The sequence below is a fragment of the Zea mays genome, chromosome 7 (assembly GCF_902167145.1).
Source record: "Zea mays cultivar B73 chromosome 7, Zm-B73-REFERENCE-NAM-5.0, whole genome shotgun sequence".
Taxonomy (NCBI): domain Eukaryota; kingdom Viridiplantae; phylum Streptophyta; class Magnoliopsida; order Poales; family Poaceae; genus Zea; species Zea mays.
The window spans coordinates 89,556,002-89,576,269 of NC_050102.1; the positions used below are offsets into that span (position 1 = coordinate 89,556,002).

Genomic DNA, 20,268 nt, shown 5'->3' on the forward strand with positions numbered 1-20,268 from the left:
GAATTTCAGTGAGCTTTGCTCAACTTTGGAGCTTTCTTGTGACTAATCCTTGGAGTTATGGACTGTAGTTTCTATAGCAAAGTTAAAGAGCATTGAATAGTGAAAAATTTATTGGAGTGCGTCTGGCCTGATGCAGCACAAAGGTTGGAGTAAATCTTGCTCAAACTCTCTCTGTCAGCACAAAGGTTGGCCAGTCTCAGATTCAGTACTGAATCGATTCAGAGTTTTCACCCCACTTTTGAGCATTATAACTATTGATCCATGAGTCCTTGGCTTTGGGTTACTGTAGCAAGTTTGTAGAGATATATTTTGTCAATAAATTTGGCCAGCTGAGATCACCCTGTTACCATTGGATGTTGTGAGATCGAAGGGGGTTATCAGGGAGGGTGCAGTCGGGCGTGAGGTTTCGGATCTAGAGAACTGAACTTTGTACTGTTGACGTGGATATAAATTGTTCAAAACTTTTGTAGTATTAAATCTAGTTAAGTTATGTCATAATCTGAAGATCAAATCTTAAAATGTTTATTGTATTTGAAATGTCATTCGTAGTAGAAATTATAATAAAAAAGGAAAGAAAAATCCTATTTTTACTTCTCCCACCGCCCTCTCTCCATCTTGTGCACGTCCATTCTCTGGAACTCCCACCGCTCAGTCTCATCTCTATGCTTATCCCCACCGTTTCTTCTAGTCTATGTACGATGCTCCTTTGTTCTTTATTCTGAGATGAGCATTTCCTGGAAGCACACACGTACGCCACCTCCCACTTATCACGTTACATCTCCTAGGTTCCAGCCGACGCTTATTCTTTAGAATTTTTCCAGGCGCTCTCATCTCCAGCCATCCAGACAAACGACCGCGTCGGCAGCAGCAGAGCTCGCTGCCTGTGTCTCTTTCAAGCTCTCGGCGCTAGCTCTTACTAGCAGGCGGCGCCCAGGTCCAGCTCCCTCCATCGCGTCCTCGCGCTCGCTCCTGACACAGAGTTCCGAGCCATGTCGGGCCTGTCCTCCAGGCGTGCTCGGCCTTATATCAGATTCCTTGCCTCGACCTCATCGCAGCAGCATCGGTGCTCCGTCGTCGCTGAGTTCTCTCGGCGCACTGCGACGTCGTCGTCGTCGTCGTCTCCTCGCCGGCCGTGCTCGACTCCACAGCTCCTTCACGTCGTCGACTTCGATAACCCACGGCCTCTCCTCCAATCACATCGCACTCACTCGCGGTGTCGTCGTGAAGACGCTAGCTGCCTGCCTCGCCGGTTAGTAGTCGATTTTTATTTGTTTGAAGCTGATGGCCGTATACTTAGTATTATTGGTGTCGTCCTGTAGCTCCTCGCGCCCACCAAGCCATCGTGCTTAGCGTGCTCGTGCGGTCTTACGTGTTCCTCTCGCTTCATTAACCTGTTGTGTGTTAGAGCAGGTATGATTCGGATGTATACGTAAATATGGGAGAAAGCCCGAGAGAAATGAGTTCTTGTGTCATTGTAGTCGGCTTTAGTTAGCGCCATCATCCTTATCTTGTTTTTGTGCATGGTGGATTAGAGAAGAAAAAATTTAGATTGTGTTTGCGCATTGCTTCTCGCGTCGCTCAACTGTTGTCCGGTGTTTTGGTAGAGACCGTCACGTTTTCACGGTTTCCGAGTCTAATTAGTCCTGGTTAGCTAGTTCGCTACTCCCGCTAGTTAGTATGTTATATAGAAAGGTTAGATTGATATGTTAGTCACTACGAATAATTTTGGATGCTAGGAGTGTTTAAAAATAGGTTGTGAGTGTTAAATTAATTTCCTATAATAATTATGTATCTTCTAAATCTTAGAAATAATGGTGGTGCTATTTAGACCTTGGGTAGCTCATAGTAATGTGAGGTTCAATTTGGTGTATGTGATGTTAGTCGTCAGATTTCAGCCTAATTAAAATGCCCTTTCTTTAATAGAGTAAATACTTAGGTAATTAAGAAAAATAGGATAATTAGTAGTTTTAATTGTTTCTGTAATGTTGAGTGAAGTCCATGGAGCTCTACCGTTGGGTAATCTGTGGCTTGTGCTTAGTGTTGGCTAGAACCCTACGTAACTCATTTAGCGGGTCAGCTAGAATTTATATCGATAGCGGAGTGCTTCTTATCCGAGCAAGAAGGTTGTATTTGAGATTTTATTGCTATAGATTCTTTATATTGCACTTGTGTTCATTTCATCATCATATCGATAATCATATCATACATCTTTACGTGTAGATCACGTTTTCGGTGAATCGATCACTTGGTGAAGCAATTTTCTAGAGGTTGGTTATCCCCCAAAAGGCTTGTAGCATTTTGTTTCTTTTTCATTTGGCTTTCGCTGCAACAAAGGCAAGCCTCAGTGCATTCACCATTTTCCGTGTTCTTTACAAAACTTTTATCACTTGATATAATGCATTATGTGATAGGAGTTGCGTGATCAAACAATTGATGCATTAATTCCTTGAGAATTTTAATAATTATTCCTTGATAACTGTTGTATGAAAAAATAGTGCTGCTTATCCCTGCTTAATGAGATAGGGTTTTGAAACTTATTTTGATTACTGGATGTTGTTATTGTTAGAGAAATAGTCATTTTTAGTTTTAATTTAATCCAGAAAACTAGAGTGATGTATGTGCATGTGTGTATCACTACTCACATAAGCAGTAAACAACAGTAAAACATACACAATTACTCTGAACATAATGTACCCTGTGGAGGGATCGTTGCTCAAGGCATTAGTGGCTCCATTCACATGAGACATCTCGTGTGTATGTTCGATGTAGTCGCACGTAGTCGATGGAGGTAGATGTACACAGTGTAGCCCCTCGAACGGCGTCGGCGTCGAGGAACCTGATCAGCGTTGATCGAGCGGACGAAGCGAGCAGTCGCGAGTACGCTCCCCAAAAACATGATCGCCCGCACACCTGTGCAAGTGTAGCTCTATGGATGGTGATTTCAGAGGCATGCTCTCCCATACTCTTTGTGCTCGTAGAAGGTGGGACGAGAATGGCTGTGTGCAACGCGTCTGAGACTGTTCGTACGTGCTATAATCAGAAGCAGCCTACCCTCCTCCATATATTTACATGCGCAGAGGGAGGCGAATGGACGATAACGGTCGTCATCAGAGCTACCATTACAAATGTAACACCCCTGGTGTTACTGTCACTAAAACTTGAGCATAACATCATGAGCATTAGCATATCATGTGTTTGTCACACCTAGAGTGCATTCACTAGGTAAAAATTTCAAATATGTTGTACTAATATGACTTGATGTGTGGTTAACTCTAGTGTAAAGTACTTAACCCTAAATCTGGGCTTATGGATATAAGGGAAGGCCAAGCATGAGAAAACTTCAAAAGATATGAGGAATGATCCTAAGATATCCTCTTGGAAGGACTTGAGTGACATCCAAACCCTAGAGTACTAAAAACCCTGAAAAGGTCCATGAAAGACCCTAAACTGAAATCCTAGGGGGATAAGTGCAAATTTTGTACACTTTTGGACTAAAGTGCAAAAACAAAGGTAATATAACACCACAAACTATGTGCTTCTCACATTTAAGGATTTGCAAGTTAAAAAGTGGAATTTGGACTTAATTGCAAAAAGTACCTTTTGAATCCCCATATGCTTAAGTCATAATTCAGTGCAATTGGAGCAACTTTGGAGCTTTATATCTTTTAATCCATGATTCTATTCTGGCTTAATACATCAAGGTTATAGAGCTGTTATAGGAGTACAACTTTACTTAAGTGATTATGCCTTGGTGTTGTACAAAAATAGGAGCTAAATCGGTTTGAAATCTGGCTGTCAGACCACCCTGTGACTAATTATTAATTGATAGTGAGTTTTGGCGAACTTTGGATTTGATTCTAGCTCAAGGGAATAAGCAAATGAGCAAGATCTTTACAGCAGAATTGTAGCTGGTTTATAGAGCTACAACTTTGTCAAAGGTGGATTAACAAGTTGTTAAATGGAATTTTGAAGTTTAGGCGCTGCAATCTGCTCTATCAGGTGTTCTGAATAACATACTGATGGTACAGTAACTGACACAGATCCTAGGTACAGCTCCCCTCGCCGCAACTGAGCCGTGCGCCCGGATTCACGCCAGCCGTCACGATTCGTGCCTCGGATGTATGGATTACGCTCAACGGTAAGAAGATCTCGTCACGGATGAGCTCGGGACATTATGGCCGCGCTGTCACTCGTCCACTTACGCCGGCGACGTGGTCAAGCGACCGTCGTCGAGGTATGCGTCGTCCGCCGTGATCGCGACACGCTATGACCCTTTAACCATGTCGCAGTACATCGCCTTAGCATGTCTATTCATCGCTGGTGGTCTTGCCACAGTAACATCCACGAATTGCTTGCGCCAGTAACTTCTTCCCTCTCCGGCCGCCACCACGCCATCTCCAATTCACGGGCCACCGCCCTCGAATCATATCAATTGAGCGTGCCATCGGCTCCTCTATGTAGTCAAGCACCCAACACACCCACCCGTGCCTCTGATTATCCACTAGAGAGCCCCAATTCGAGACTTCCCCCAAATCGGTCCAGAGCACCGTACTGAGTGAGCTCGCCGTGGCCAACGCTCTACAGGTCCGTTCATGCCCTTTGTTTCCTCGTTTCAGTACCCTTATCTGCCTTTGATGCTTCTCGATCCGGCCGATTAAGCTAGAACCCATAAGATCACCGGGAACGCTTCAAGTTATCCGTTGATCGCACTGTCACCATGGGCAGAGAGATTGGGGCCTAGAACCTTGAAATTGGTTGAGGGGAAATGATTATTAGGGGTCGAATTAGGTGACAACCTCTTCTGAGCACCGGTCATTGCGTATCTTGGCCGGTACAGGCTCGCCGGAGCCACTGCTCCGTCGTTCAGCATCGTGGACATGGCGTTGTGAAGGAATAGAAATGTGAGGGTCTCGGTGCAATTGTCAGTGACTCAGGAAATAGTGCTTCAGAATGTTTTCTAGTTGTTTAAAACCCAGAGGCCTTTGCGCAAAGTCATTAGCGCTGGCGCGCACGGGGGCGTTTTGCCTATCGTGGGCCGTCTTGGGCCAGATTGAGCCCACTACTGTTGATGCTTTCCCTTTTTCTTTTTCTTCCAGACTTAGGAAATCCATAGACAATTCTAGGAAAATGCTAAAAATATAAGACCAATTTTGCTGGACTACTAAATTTCTATAGTATTTAATAAAAATAGTTCTAGGATTTTTAGTCCAAACCAGGAATTATTCAGTATTAAAAAGGGCTAAAACCTATACTCCTGGAATTTTAGAAATTAATTAGTAACTCCAAAAAGCACCAAACTTTTTGGATAAGCTTAAAATAATATTTAGAAACCTTGTGTGAGGTTTGACTTGCTTTGGACATTGTTTGATCCCTAAACCTAAAACCCTAGTCTTCTAGGTAATGTCTGCCCTCTGAAATGAAGAACTGACTCCAAAAACCCTAGTTTCCTAGAGTACTATCACTACACGACGGTTGATCTTTAGCGACCCTTTTTAGGTACCAACTGTTGGTTGCTAAAGGTTAGGGACCGACGGTCAGTCACTAAATCCTTTTGTAGCAACAGTCGGTTGGTCGCTAAAAGTCTAGAAATTTAACAACTTATGGTTGGTCGCTATAGATGTCGTCGGGGACTAGCGGCAGGTCGCTATAGAGCAAGGATCACTATCAAATCTTATAGCCTGAACGTACCTGTAGATGTTAGTGACTAAATATTAATTAAAACAAGTAAACATTGATCGCTAAATTGCGTGGTGATTTATTTCTTTTTAATATTGCTTGTATGTTTATTTCATGGTTTGTTTATGTATGGACATGACTATAGTATGCAACTGTGTTCTTTGTGCTTATATGATATTAGATTCGAGTTGAAAGTCGTTTCAAATCCTACATAAAGATTATGGATAAACCATGGATCACAAGTGAATGGTTTTCTAGGGAGACAAAGATTAATAAACAAGGGGTGAATGGTTTTCTAGCTTTTGTATTTAGACATTCAGCAATAGGAAACAAGATACTATGCCCTTGCAAGAAGTGTGTTAACTCATTTTGGAGAGAGGCCGGTGAAGTGCGAGAACACTTGATATGTGATGGTTTTCTAAAAGGGTACACAACATGGACCTTACATGGAGAAGCTTCGTCCTCTTTTGTGAATCATGGTAACAATGATTGTAACACCCCAGGTGTTGCCATGGCTGGAGCACACCTTGGCACTCAAGACTATGATCACATGTGGAAGAACTTAAGGAGCAAAAGTATAAGGGGCTTTGGAAACTAAGTTTTTACCAAGAGTTGGGAATAACCAAAGGCATTACCCTAATTGTGTGCAACTATCACCTTGGGAGAGGGGGGAAGAACCCTAGACCTCTCTTAAACCCTAGCTCCCAAAACCATGGAGAAGGGGGGGAAGAGAGTGAGCAAATGTGCAAAACATGAGTTACTTTTACCCCAAACCCTAAGCAACATTTAACCATCAATTAGGGGGGGGAATATTGCAAAAAGGCCCCTGGGGAAACCCCATTTCCAATCTCTAAGTGGAAGAGAGAGCTAGAGCTCTCTAGTTCCCTCTAAGTCCCATTTTAGCCCTAAATCAAAGATCAACCGTGTTCACTTTAAAAATGGCGCCAAAACCACTTGGGTTCTATACCAAAAATGTGCAATACCACTTAGGGCACCCACTGGAAAAAGTTGAGCTCGAGACTCGGACGTTTGACATGCCATGGCATGGCTTTTGTCGCGAAGTGCTCAGTGTGACACACCTGATTTGGCACCCGAAGATCTCCCTCCCTAGGCCGTATCTGCCCCGACGTCTCACAGTTGAGTGACAGCCCTAGGTGCCAGGAAGAGGTCTGCGTCGGACTTTTGCAAAGATTCGCACGTTTGCGACCTCTGGCGACATTTGAACACTGGAAGAAACAAACAGCCACGTGTTCGACGCCGTCTGCCGCGCCAGAGCACGCCCGAGCACGCCCCGCGCCGCGCCCGAGCCATGCCAGTGCCCTGGTCCGCGTCCGCGACTATAAAACGCCAAGAAGCTTTGGCCGTACCCCTCCGCACGCGCCCAAGCCTCACCGGAGCTCAGTTCGCCGCCGTTTGCCCATACGCGACGTGCCCGCGGCCACCCGAGCCCCTGCCGCCGTAGACCGGCCAGCCCAGCCATTCCCAACCCCGTCCAGCCCTCGGAGAAGACTGTGCACGTCTCCGTGAAGCTCCCCTAGCGAGGAATCGGGCTCTGCTTCACCGGAGAGGCCGGCCCAAGGTCACCGGACTTCAACCGACCGCCGGCAACCGTGGACCGAGGTACACCGGGCACCTCTTTTCGATTCCTTGCACGGTTAGACTCCTTAGACCTCCACGAAGCTCCCTATGCCCTTGGATTGAACCATGCCGCCATGGATAGGCCGGAGCACACGCCGCCGACGAGCTCGCCCGCCTGCTCACGTGGACCGGGCGATTCCGGCCATCCCCGACGACGAGCCGTACCTCGACGTGATCGCCAGACCCTCCCCGAGCCGACCCCACCCTTCGCCGGACCTCCCTCGCCGCCGGTAAGCCGCGCCACCCTTTTCTTTCCCGCGACTACTGTTTCGGTTGAGAGAGGGACTGCGGGTGAGAGGGAGAGAAGTCCAGGGGGTTAAGTGAAAGGTCAGAGACTCAAGTGAATAGTGCCGCGAGGGTAGATCTGTGAGGTTTGATTTGTTTTAAACCTAGGGACCTCGGCGCAAACTGTATTTCCAGGAAAACTTAATTAAAACCTGATTTAAATTCAAACAGAAACTTTAAAAACCCATAACTTCTGTTTGGTTTATCCAAATTTGGTCAAACTAATTTTGCCAGACTCTAAATAATGTACCCTATTTAGGAAAAATATAAAACCCCTTGGTGCTGTGGAAAACTTAAAAGTTCTGATTTAATGTTAACTTTGGCCAAAAGCTAAATAATAGTAAGAAAAATAGTTGGGCTATTTGACTAGGGTTAGGAAAATTTGGAGAAGTTTATATTCACCTACTAACCTGTTTAAAAATGTTAAACCCTTCTGTCCATTACATTAAGTTAGTTTTAACCCCTTATTCCATAATATGCTTAAGTTTAAGAAAAATAGGAAAAGTGACATAAATATTGAACCAGAGGGGACCTCTATTTTTGTTAGGTCACTTATTCAATATAGTTCACTAGAAAAATACATCATACCCTGTTTTAGTGTAAAGTGATCAAGATCTCTTTTATTTTAATAAAACAAGGGAAACTTAGAAAAATTCTACAAAAATAACCCCAAGGTAAAAACACCCCCACCCTTGGGATAACTATTGTTTTATTAGAGAGAACTTAGGAAAAATATGAAATCTGCTGTTTGACATTTTTCAAATAATAATGTAGTAGAAAGAGCCTTTTTGACCCTAAACTTGAGAAAATCATAACTAAATAACCACCCCTTAATTTTCTGTGATTTTTAGCACAGAGACCTATTATTACCATGAGATGCCAGAAAAAAATAACCTTTAGGACAGAACCTACACATAATTAAGAGGTGTAGTGCAAAGAGGCCCATTTTGCATAACTTTTGTCATCTTTGTTAAAGCCTAGTTTTTATACTTTAAGCCTCATATTCCCAAAACAAGCTAGAATGGCAAATGACAACCCACTGTAATTTTTACAGAATTTTTAGAAATTATTAAAATCTTGTTGTAGTTCAAACCTACCTTAGAAACCCTAAATGGAAAATTTAAGAAAGGAAAATAAATAATGTGAATTAATGATTCCCCAAAACCTTGTAATCTGTCCACTAGAGTGTATCAAGACCCTACCAATTCCACTATGAGTCCTAAAGCCAAACTTAAGTCTAAAAGGTAAAGAGTCTATCTATATATATGTACACCACTAGAAGCCCCACATGACTAAGAAAACCCTAAGTTACTTCTTAACTTAGTTTCTTTAACTTAATGTTCTTAAATCTTGCATAATCATGACATACATGTTCATTGCATTCGATAGACTGTAATCTTGCTGACGGAGAGTACATCCTCGTGCCGGAGCAAGGAGCTGCCCAGGAGGTTGCCCCCGACCCAGCACCAGAGCCTGCACCTGAGGACCTGCCTGCCACTACTTTTGAAGGCAAGCCCCGGTTTTATGCATAACCTGTTATTTATGCTATTTTACTTCACTTAATGATTGTAGGATTGATTGTGCACTTAGGTGTAGGAATTGTTTGAAACCCTAGTTGCATGATCTCAGGAATCCTTTTGAAATGAATACTAGTATGACAGGTCGAGTAGTTGCTTTATTTAATTAGGATCTCGGTAGAAGACGAGTGATTTTTCTAGCACTCGCGCGAGATCAGGAAATTGATTGTACCCACTTTCACACTGTCATGATACTAGTTGGTGGACAACAATCCATGGGGATTGGTTGTTCACGAGATGGAAAATGGAATAAGGATTAACGTGCGGATACCTGTGTCAAGCGTTTGAACGTACTAAACACATACCGAGAAATATGGTAAATCGGTAAGCCTAGTACCTGAGTGAACCTGCCCGCAGACATATCCCCTCACGCGACCTGAGACGAGGTCTCCCATTCCGGTTATGGTGGGTACAAGTGCGGCCACTGCACGACGGCCAGTCGGGGTCAGTGGGGCATTGTACGCCAAGGCGGTGAGCCCTGATCTGTTGCCAGGGAATCGATGGGGACGGTTGATGTGTGTGGGGACGGAGTGCCCCTACATGTCGTGTGTTTAGGTTTACCTTGCAAGGATAAAAACTCGATTCGAATCGTCTGCTTCTCGCAGCTAATGAGACTGCTTGATCCATTGTACTGCATTGAGTAATAAGTGGAAGTATGATGAGTTGAGATAAGATGTTGATTGTTAATAATGCTTGCTACCATGTATGAGTAGATAGTCCACTTTTAGCCTTAAGAGAGTCACACTTAACTTTGACTAAGTTAAAATCTTGATTTAGAAACTCAGCTAGTGCTTTTGGCAACCAAACCCCACAGCCAAACAGCTGCATGTCTAGAGGTAGAGGAGTAGACTCCTCACACCGGGTAAGTCTAGCTGAGTATTAGTATACTCAGCCTTGCTTGTGGCAAAATTTTTACAGGATCTCTGGAGGACATGGTTGCTGGAGTGACTTGGCCGTCCACCTTACCACCGGGTTGGACTGTTGAGTGGGACCCTGCCTCGGCTGAGGAGGAGCATGAGGAGTGATGGGACAAGCTCCCCCATCTCTCTGTTTAATTATCGTTAGTTTTATTCCGCTGCACTTCGAACAATGATGGGTACTTTTGCAAAAACTCCGATGATGAAGATGGTGATGTAATAATTTAACATTGTGGCATGTATGGTTTTATGCTTTATTGTATTTGCTCTGTGACTCACCATCGAGTGAGATTGTGGTACTTGATCCTGTCAGTGGCCGTGTCGGACTAGATCCGAGGGATTGACGGGTTATTCCCATTTAAGTGTGGTCTAGCCTCTAAGGCAGGGCTTAGGCACTTAAGTCGGAATAATTCGGGCAGTTCTGCCACAATGATGATGAGTTTAGTGAGCATCCTACAGAAGATGATGCAATATCTGAGTTGTTGTAACACTATAAAAGCCATCAACTAAAAATAATGAATTTAGTTATTACGATAAATAGGGTAATAAATTTTTATTCAAATGTTTATTATTTATTTGCATTCGTAATAATTTATTCAAATGTTTATTATTTATTTGGTAAAATTTTTATGATTTTTTGAGTAATTTAAAAATGTATTTCGAAAAAAATAAAAAAGAAAACCCTCCCTAACTCTAAGGCCCACTAGGGGCCCATCTACCTAACCCTAGTAGCCACGCGCTCCCTGCTTCTCTCCCAGCCGCAGCCGCCGCCGCCTCTATCTCTCCCTTCCCTCTTCTCTCTGCCCTCACCTCTCTGCTCCCTTCCCTCAGCTCGGCGCCCAGGCCGGCCAGGCCCCGCGGAGCCGCAGCCACGCGCGCCCAGTCCTTAATTTCTTATCCCCTCGTCCTGTGCGTCTTGTTGCACTTGAAGCTTCCTCTGCGGCCTCCCGTCGAGCAACCATGGCGGCAACGGTAACCCTCCTCCACCTTCCTCTCGCCCGACTCTCCTACCACCTCCGCTCCATAGAGGAGGAATCTGCGGCCGAGGCGGAGGCGCCCAGGTCGTTCGTGCTCCCACGGCTGTCGCAGCCGAAGCTGAGCGTGAAGGAAGATGTGTGCCCGCAGTACTACGAGCTTGGTCGATATACATAGTCACAACCACGCATTATGACCGCCGCAAGGTACTGTACATCGTCTTCTTGTTTATAAATAAGCACAAATTAACGTTGATCATGATCTTCTGCTCGCCTCTGAAACTGGAAGGAAGTGATGTCCAATGGGTATTACCCAAGCCCAGTGCGGAACAAACACTAGCAACGAATCCTACTCCACCCAGCCAGGCCCCGCGGAGCCACAACCACGCGTGCCCAGGAGACGAGTTCAGGCCGTAGCAATCTGTCTAGTAAGATCGACTAAAAGGCGTTTTAATTGCTTGATTCCTCCACAACATGGCTATAAGGTCACTACTGATCTAACTCTTCTCTCAAAGTGTTTTTTTATTCCAATTAGTTCTTGCATGAGATATATCTTCGCTTGACTTGAGTTCATAGACTGACTATTTCAAGCTTTCAACCAGTCTTTTTAATGTAATATTTGCAGCAACTGCAATACTGCATCTTGTATATAGTAGTATGTGCTTCATTCGATCAATAATACAAGCTCTTTTGCAAGTTGACTAAGATAATTTTGCCTTAGTTGTCTCAAGACATGGTTATAAGTTTTCCCTATGCTTTTTTGTTTTATTCATATTTTTTCTTGTTAATAACACGTGCCCTGACAGACTGACCTTCCAATCTAAAATTAGTTCTGTTTGATTGCATCCTTGCTGAGCTGTATCCGATCCACATTTTTTTTTCCAGGTCCCCATAAAATGGCCAAAAAGTCGTGATGTAGTATGGAAAGCAAACATTCCACACACTCACCTTGCAAAAGAGAAGTCAGACCAGAACTGGATGGTTGAAGCTGGTGAAAAAATCAAGTTTCCAGGTGGTGGGACCCATTTTCACCATGGAGCTGACAAATACATATCAAATATTGCAAATGTAAGCCTTTTGTCTTGACTCCTTTGTAAGTTTCCCAGAAATTCTTTTATCTGACCATCTCTACTATTTGCCAGATTCTAAATTTCAAAGATAACAATATAAACAATGAGGGGATGCTTCGTATAGTTCTTGATGTTGGTTGTGGAGTTGCTAGTTTCGGAGGATACCTTCTTTCTTCTAATGTGATAGCAATGTCTTTGGCACCAAACGACGTGCATCAGAATCAAATTTAGTTTGCACTCGAAAGAGGAATCCCTGCATATCTTGGTGTTTTGGGAACAAAAAGGCTTCCATACCCGAGTAGATCATTTGAACTAGCCCATTGTTCACGTTGTAGGATCGACTGGCTTCAAAGAGATGGGATTCTTCTGCTCGAACTAGACAGATGGAGTTTGGGAGCCTGTTAAATGATTTTGTAAAGTGTTTGCAAATATGTGCAAAACATAATAACATGTGTAGGTTTTGTGAATGATTTTGTTGTGGTGCTTGTTGATGGTTTATGTGATGTGGATCTATCATTGTGCAATACTAATTAAATTTGTATATCTATGTGATTATGTGTATAAAAATTGGTGATTTGTGATGCTTTTGTGTATATAATAGTTGTTGAATGCTAATTAATGGTATATTATTATTAACGACTATAGCTAGGGGCAACTTTCTGTTGGTTGCTAAATGTATAGTATAACGACTCACGATTGGTTGCTAAATCTATAGTACAACAACTCACGGTTGGTTGCTAAATATACAATATTAGCAACGGACGGTCGGTCGCTAAAAAGATGTCGGTCGCTAAAGCCTTTAGCGACGACACTTACAACGACCATCCTTATGGGTCGCTAAAAGTTTTTAGTGACCAACCGTAAGTCACTGAATGCCGTTTTAGCAACCAACCGTAGGTCGCTGTAAGTGAACCGTCGTGTAGTGTATGAAGGAAAGTTGTATTCAAGATACAACTTGATAAACCTTTTCTATTACTGCTTTTTCATAAGCATTACATGAGCATTCATGGTTATATATGATTATATATAGAGAACGAGGAAGAAGTAGTGGTTGAAGAAGAAGGAGTTGCACCACCACCACCTGAAGACCCATCTGCCGGGAACTGCTTATATTTTGATATTTGTGGAGCAGAGCCCAACTCTCCTACAACTAAGGCAAGCCACGGTGCATTTACCACCTCCTTGCTATTTTAAAATCTTTCTCACTTGCTTGATGCACTAGGTGATAGGAGTTGTGTGCTAAACAATTGACGCATTTCCTTCCTTGGAAAATTGATTACTTTTCTTTGATCACCTGTTTTATGAAAGGGTTTTATGATGCTTAGCCTTGCTTTAGAAACACAAAATGTTTTGTTTTTGAACAAAAGGTGATGCTTCACAGTGGATGGGATGTTTTCAAAAAATAAAACTTGATGGTGAATCCATCATGGCCATGATGGGTTCAACATCGGAAAAGATGTACCTCTGTCAGGTACCAAACTTTGGGTTGAAATGATAAAGCTGAGACCGGGCGGGTAACTTGCACGAGAAGAGAGTCTCAGTGTAGTGTCTCCGTTTGAGTCGATTAAGGACTTTGTCGATGTAGGCTTGCTGATCGAGGTCCTTTTAACTTGTCACATGCCTCATCATGGGTAAGCTTTGCCTCGGGTAGACTAATACCAGAATAGGACAACACATAATGGGAGTGGAGAGATGGCGAGAGTAGCGTGTACCCTCTGTGGCAAGAGGCTGGACGGTGGTGTATCTGTGCTCTCGGTTGGCGTGAACCCGAGCTGATCTTAAGAACCCCGATGGCGAGTTGACATATGCAAGGGTTAAGTGCTACATATGTCGTGTGATTGGAGATCCCCAGCTGGGTATTAATCGATTTGGATCGCCGCTACTTCTCGAACATGAAGACTTGGTCACTGCCGTACACGTAGCATTCTAGTGAACAAGAAGGGTTGATAAAAAGATGGCTAGTGTAGGCCAAGTGCTTGAACTAGGGTAGAAAGAACTCTAGATTCCGGTAATGACTTAACTTGCTAATAAAACTGGATTTTTAAGGATCCACTATTAGTAAGCATTCTTGCAAACAGAGTCTTGATTCTTGATTAAGCCTTACCTTGACTTCCTCAAGCCAGCATATCCTTGAGAGTCTTTTATTTTGACGGGTAAGACTTGCGAAAGTACACTTCGTACTTAGGGTTTTCGAACCCATGTTGTGGTAGGTGAGTGTTGGGGGTATGCTTTGTTGCCGAAGATCCTGAAGAAAGAAACACCTTCAGCGGATCCTCTCAAAAGCAATGCCGAAGCTATCACCTATAAAGCTTCGGCACAGTGACTTGTCTCAAGACGAAGGAGTGAACCGACTTAAAGATAAAATGACCAATAAACCCATGATAGTTTGTGTCATGATTGTAATCGATTGTAAAGGGCATAAATGTAATTTCACACAGGCTACGTCCTGTGCCTATAAATAGATGAACAGTACCCCCGCACTGTTCACGCTATCTTGTAATCACTCGTGCACAACACTTGGATTTTTGCCTTCTATCAAGCCGAAGGTATGAATGTAATTAAATATCGTATGTAAATATTCAAGTTTGTATAATGATAACATATGAATGATATGATGATGTGCTTATTTGTGTTTATCTTTCATGTTTTATATATGTTTCATCTTTCATTTTCCTATAACCGTGATGATGAAGGTACGTCCTTCATGACCTTCGTCCGAAGATCGTTATATCCTAAGGGAAATAATGCTTCGAAGGACGAAGGACATTAACATTTAATATTTTGTGTTGCCTTGTTCTTGACTCTTAGCATTTGAGAACAAGTCTCCAACATTGGCGCCCACCTTCAGTGAACTCACTTCCACTTTCTGAGCTGATGGCTACGTTCAACAACCAAGCTGAAGTTGCTTCGGCTACGAAGCTGGTGCTCCCAATAATAGGCGGTTTGTGCTCAGAGCCAGCCAACAAGAAGCAAAAGAAGGAGGCTCAGAGAAGAGTACAGCATGTTGGGGTGCAGGGACCCTTCATCAAGTCAAAATGGTCCCACATCCCAATCACCTTCTCCAGGAGGACCTTCAGCTCAAGGATTACCCTCACAATGATGCTATGGTCATTTCTTGTGTCATCAAGGAATTTCTGGTCCACAATGTTCTGGTTGATACAGGCAGTGCATCGGATATTATATTTGCCAAGGCCTTCAGACAGATGCAAGAGCCAGAGGATACGATTCATGATGCTACACACCCTCTTTGTGGCTTCGGAGGAAGGTAGATCGTAGCACTTGGCAAGATCACGATGCCAGTGACTTTCGGATTTGTCAACAATACAAGGACTGAGCAAGTTGTGTTTGATATTGTCGACATGGAGTATCCTTACAATGTAATCATTGGTCGTGGGACACTCAATGCTTTTGAAACAATTCTTCATCCAACATATCTATGCATGAAGATTGAAAGGGAAATGTGCCTTTGGGCCATTTCTAAGTATTTTGGTGATTGAGTGCCAACACAAGTGGTCATGTGTTAATCTATGCCAAATGATAGACAAAGTGAAAATCAACATAAAGGTATGTTTCTAAGACTTAGTACTTTGGTTTAAGGACTAATGTATTGTGTCTAAGTACTGGAAACAGGAGAAATCAATTTGGAAAAGAGATGGCTTTGTTCAGCCAAAGACAGTTCAGTCTGGGAGCACCGGACAATGTCTGGTGCGCTAGGCTGGCTCTAGTGAAAAGGCCGCTCTCGGGAGTTCATCGGCGGCGTACGGCTAAAATTCACCGGACTGTCCGGTGTGCACCGAACTGTCCGGTGAGCCAACGGTCGGCCGCACAATCCGCGCGTGACGCGTGGCCGGGCCAACGGTCTGAAGGGGGCACCGGACTGTCCGGTGTGCATTGGACAGTGTCCGGTGCGCCAACGGCTCCAAATTGCCAACGGTCGGCTGCGCCAAAACAAGAAAGAAATCCGCACCGGACAGTGTCCGGTGGTGCACCGGACTGTCCGGTGCGCCAGTCGACAGAAGGCAAGAATTGCCTTCCTGGAATGCTCTCAACGGCTCCTAGCTGCCTTAGGGCTATAAAAGGGACCCCTAGGCGCATGGAGGAGTACGCCAAGCATTCTCTAAGCATTCCTAAGCACCAAGACTCCAATTCCGCGCATTTGATTCTTTGTGATAGCAACTAGAGCTCCATTTGAGTAGAGAACTCTTCGGGTTGTGTTGTGAGCTCGAGTTGTGACTTGTGTGCGTGTTTGTGCTCTGATTTTGTGTCTTGTGTGCGTTGCTCATCCCATCCTTACTTCCGTGCTTCTTTGTGAACATCAAATTGTAAGGGCGAGAGGCTCCAAGTTGTGGAGATTCCTCGCAAACGGGATATAGTGAAACAAAGCAAAACACCGTGGTATTCAAGTGGGTCTTTCGACCGCTTGAGAGGGGTTGAGTGCAACCCTCGTCCGTTGGGACGCCACAACGTGGAGTAGGCAAGTGTTGGACTTGGCCGAACCACGGGATAAACCACTGTGCCTATCTGTGTTGATCTTCTTGTGGTTATTGTGTTTTGCAAGAACTCCTCTTTAGCCACTTGGCTTTATTGTGCTAACTCCTAATCAAGTTTTGTGGCATTAAGTTTCAAGTTTTTACAGGATCACCTATTCACCCCCCCTCTAGGTGCTCTCAATTGGTATCAGAGTCGTTCTCTTCAAGAAAGGGACTAATCGCCCGAAGAGATGGATCCTAAGGGAAAGGGGATGGTGGTCAACGACAATGAGAAGGAGTCTTTCTTCAATGAGCCAAAAGATGACAAGCCCACTGACTCGGGCTCAAGTCACAAGAAGAAAGACGGGAAGAAGAAGAGGCGCATCAAGAAGATAGTCTACTACGACAGCGACGAATCTTCCTCTTCCCAAAAGGACGACGACGACTACGAGAAAAAGAAAACGGTCAATTCAAACTTTTCTTTTGATTATTCTCGTATTCCGCAAAGGTCAAATACTTATTTGCTTTCCATTCCCCTTGGTAAACCTCCTCACTTTGATGGAGAGGACTACGGATTTTGGAGTCACAAAATGTGTAGCCACTTGTTCTCTCTCCATCCAAGTATATGGGAGATAGTAGAAAATGGAATGCAATTTGATAGCACGGATAGTCCCTTGTTTATTAATGAACAAATTCATAAAAATGCACAAGCTACTACTGTGTTGTTAGCCTCATTGTGCAGGGATGAATACCATAAGGTGAGCGGCTTGGATAACGCCAAGCAGATTTGGGACACCCTCAGGATCTCTCATGAGGGAAATGACGTCACCATGCTCACCAAGATGGAGTTGGTGGAGGGCGAACTTGGGAGATTCGCAATGATCAGGGGAGAGGAGCCAACCCAAACGCACAACCGGCTCAAGACCCTCGTCAAAAAAATAAGGAGCTATGGAAGCACACGATGGACGGACCATGACGTCATCCGCCTAATGCTAAGGTCTTTCACTGTCCTTGATCCACATCTGGTAAACAATATTCGTGAGAATCCCAGGTACACTAAGATGTCGCCCGAAGAAATACTTCGAAAGTTCGTAAGCGGGCGGATGATGATCAAGGAGGCAAGATACGTCGATGAGGCGTTGAATGGTCCAATTCATGAGCCTCAAGCCATTGCTCTCAAGGCAACAAATAGCAAGGAGGCGCTACCTAGCAAGGTGGCACAAGTTGAGGCGGCGGGGCTCAATGAGGAAGAAATGGCCCTCATCATCAAGCGATTCAAGACGACACTCAAAGGTCGCAAGGAGCATCCCAACAAAAGCAAGACAAAGGGAAAGCGCTCCTGCTTCAAGTGTGGTAAGATTGGTCACTTTATCGCTAATTGTCCCGATAATGATAGTGACCAGGAACAAGAGAAGAAGAGGGAAAAGAAGAAGGCTTACAAGAAGGCTAAGGGCGAGGCACACTTTGGCAAGGAGTGGGACTCGGATTGTTCGTCGTCCGACTCCGACAACGAAGGACTCGCCGCCTCGGCCTTCAACAAATCGTCCCTCTTCCCCAACGAGCATCACACCTGCCTCATGGCAAAGGAGAAGAAGGTAAACACTCAAAAGTCTACTTATGCTTCTTCTAGTGATGATGAATCTAGCGATGATGAAATAGACTACGCTAGTTTGTTCAAGGGCTTAGAAAGAACTAAAATCGATAAGATCAATGAATTGATTGATGCTTTAGAAGTTAAAAGGAATGAAATGCTTTCTTGTGAACTATCTACTTGCCATGAGACCATGTCTAGTTTAAAAAGTGTTAATGATGATTTAAATGCTAAACTAGAAGTAGCAAATAGATCTAACTCTTGTGTAGAACATGTTGTGATTTGCAATAGGTGTAAAGATTTTAATGTTGATGCTTGTAGTGAACACCTAGTTTCTATTGCAAAGTTAAACGATGAAGTGGCTAGTCTTAATGCCCAACTTAAGACTAGCAAAAATGAATTTGATAAACTAAAATTTGCAAGGGATGCCTACACCATTGGTAGACACCCCTCAATTAAGGATGGGTTTGGCTTTAAGAGAGAAGCCAAGAACTTAACAAGTCATAAGGCTCCCATTCCCGCAAAGGAGAAAGGGAAGGCTCCTATGACTAATAGTAGTCAAAAGAATTATGCTTTCATTTATGGTGACAAGAGATATTCTAGAAATATTCATTATGATAGGAGTTGTAATGCTTATGATTCAGATGTCATGTTTGCTTCAAGTTCTTCCATTATGCATAATAGAAATTTGGCTAAGAAAAATGTTATGCCTAGAAGAAATATTGCTCATGTACCTAGGAAAATTAATGAACCTTCTACAATTTATCATGCTTGCAATGCTTCCTTTGCAATTTGTAGAAAGGATAAGAAGGTGATTGCTAGGAAACTAGGGGCAAAATGCAAGGGAGATAAAACTTGCATTTGGGTCCCTAAGACCATTGTTACTAACCTTATAGGACCCAACACGAGTTGGGTATCTAAGACCCAAGCCTAAATTGCCTTGCAGGTTTATGCATCCGGGGGATCATGCTGGATTATCAACAGCAGATGCACAAACCACATGACGGGGGAGAAGAAGATGTTCACCTCCTATGTCAAGAACAAAGATTCCCAAGACTCAATCATATTCGGTGACGGGAATCAAGGCAAGGTTAAAGGGTTAGGAAAGATTGCTATTTCATCCGAGCACTCCATTACTAATGTGTTTTTAGTTGAGTCGCTTGGGTATAATTTGTTGTCCGTTAGTCAATTATGCAATATGGAATATAATTGCTTATTCACAAATGTAGATGTGTCTGTCTTTAGAAGGAGTGATAGTTCATTAGCTTTTAAGGGTGTATTAGATGGCAAACTCTACTTAGTTGATTTTGCAAAAGAGGAGGCCTGTCTAGATGCATGTTTAATTGCTAAGACTAGCATGGGCTGGCTGTGGCATCGTCGTTTAGCACATGTGGGGATGAAGAAACTTCACAAACTTCTAAAGGGAGAACATGTGATAGGTCTAACAAATGTAACCTTCGAAAAAGATAGACCTTGTGCAGCTTGTCAAACAGGTAAACAGGTGGGAAGCTCTCATCATACCAAAAATGTGATGACCACATCAAGACCTTTGGAGTTGCTTCATATGGACCTCTTCGGACCCGTCGCCTATCTAAGCATAGGAGGAAGTAAGTATGGTCTTGTTATAGTTGATGATTTTTCCCGCTTCACTTGGGTATTCTTTTTGCAGGATAAATCTGAAACCCAAGGGACCCTCAAGCGCTTCCTAAGGAGAGCTCAAAATGAGTTTGAGCTCAAGGTGAAGAAGATAAGGAGCGACAATGGGTCAGAGTTCAAGAACCTTCAAGTGGAGGAGTATCTTGAGGAGGAAGGAATCAAGCACGAGTTCTCCGCTCCCTACACACCACAGCAAAATGGTGTAGTAGAGAGGAAGAACAGGACTCTCATTGACATGGCGAGGACGATGCTTGGAGAGTTCAAGACCCCCAAGCGGTTTTGGTCGGAAGCCGTGAACACGGCTTGCCACGCCATAAACCGGGTCTACCTTCATCGCCTCCTCAAGAAGACTTTGTATGAGCTGCTAACCGGTAACAAACCCAATGTTTCATACTTTCGTGTATTTGGGAGTAAA

The 20,268-nt window shown here is 43.7% G+C and overlaps 1 long non-coding RNA gene across 3 annotated transcripts; it reads left to right on the plus strand.

Moving 5' to 3' along the window:
- Positions 1-514: 514 nt before the first annotated feature.
- Positions 515-10,341, plus strand: LOC103632549 (uncharacterized). Of its 3 annotated transcripts, none has more exons than XR_556014.4 (3): positions 515-1,249; positions 2,221-2,267; positions 10,095-10,341. It is a non-coding gene; the product is annotated as an uncharacterized lncRNA (long non-coding RNA). The 3 variants fall into 3 exon arrangements; XR_556013.4 differs by lacking the exon at positions 10,095-10,341 and adding an exon at positions 8,989-9,108; XR_002263830.2 differs by lacking the exon at positions 10,095-10,341 and having other exon boundaries at positions 526-748; positions 822-1,249; positions 2,221-3,184.
- The last annotated feature ends 9,927 nt before the right edge of the window (positions 10,342-20,268 follow it).